Source organism: Narcine bancroftii, chromosome 3 (genome assembly GCF_036971445.1).
Source record: "Narcine bancroftii isolate sNarBan1 chromosome 3, sNarBan1.hap1, whole genome shotgun sequence".
Taxonomy (NCBI): domain Eukaryota; kingdom Metazoa; phylum Chordata; class Chondrichthyes; order Torpediniformes; family Narcinidae; genus Narcine; species Narcine bancroftii.
In genome coordinates, this window is record NC_091471.1 from 230,436,590 (window position 1) to 230,437,443 (window position 854).

Sequence of the window (854 nt, forward strand, 5' to 3'; positions counted from 1 at the left end):
CGTCATTTCCATTTAAATCCTGTCCCACCTGTCGGGGCCACCCCTCATGGTTTCCATTTAGGGCCTGTCCCAGCGGTCGGCGGCCCTCGTTTCCATTTAGACCCTATACTAGCGGTCAGGCACCCCTAATCGTTTCCATTTTGATCATTTCCCAGCGGCCGGGCGCCCCTCGTCGTGTCAATTTAGGGGTTGCCCCAGCGATTGTTTAGATTTAGGGACTGCCCCATCGGTCGGGCGCCCCTCGTCGTTTCCATTTAGATCCTGTCCCAGTGGTCGTGCGCCCTCTCCGCTTCCATTTAGAGCTTGACCCAGCGGTCGGGTGCCCCTTGTCGTTTCAATTTCCCGGGGTGGGACACTGAGTGAAGCTCCCTCTCCCACCCCCCGTCCCGTCACACACTCCAGGAATCAGACGCTGAGTGCAGGCCACTCTCAGACAGCGAAGTGTAATGGTGCCTGCCTGTGGTCCTGCCCGGCGCCCACTGTTGACAGCGTTGATAATGTTATGTTGCTGAATCCCGCCATCTGTTTCCTGCTCTCAGTGTGGTAGCCTTCAGAGCGGCTGAAAACACAATGTGTCCCTGAGACAGGCTCAGAGCCAACACAGGGAGCAGGCGGGGTGGGGAGAGTGCGGCAGGAAAGGGTGTGGGGCACAGAACAAGAGGGGACACGTCCACACACGTGTGTTCAGACACGCAGCCATACACACACACACACGCACATAAATACAGTCAGACACTCACACACACACGGACACACTCACACATGCCCGGTGTGATTTACTGCCCACACAGGCCGTGCATTATAAACCAAGGATATGGATGTGCAGAGCAGTCGAGGTGGGGGCTGCGTCGGAA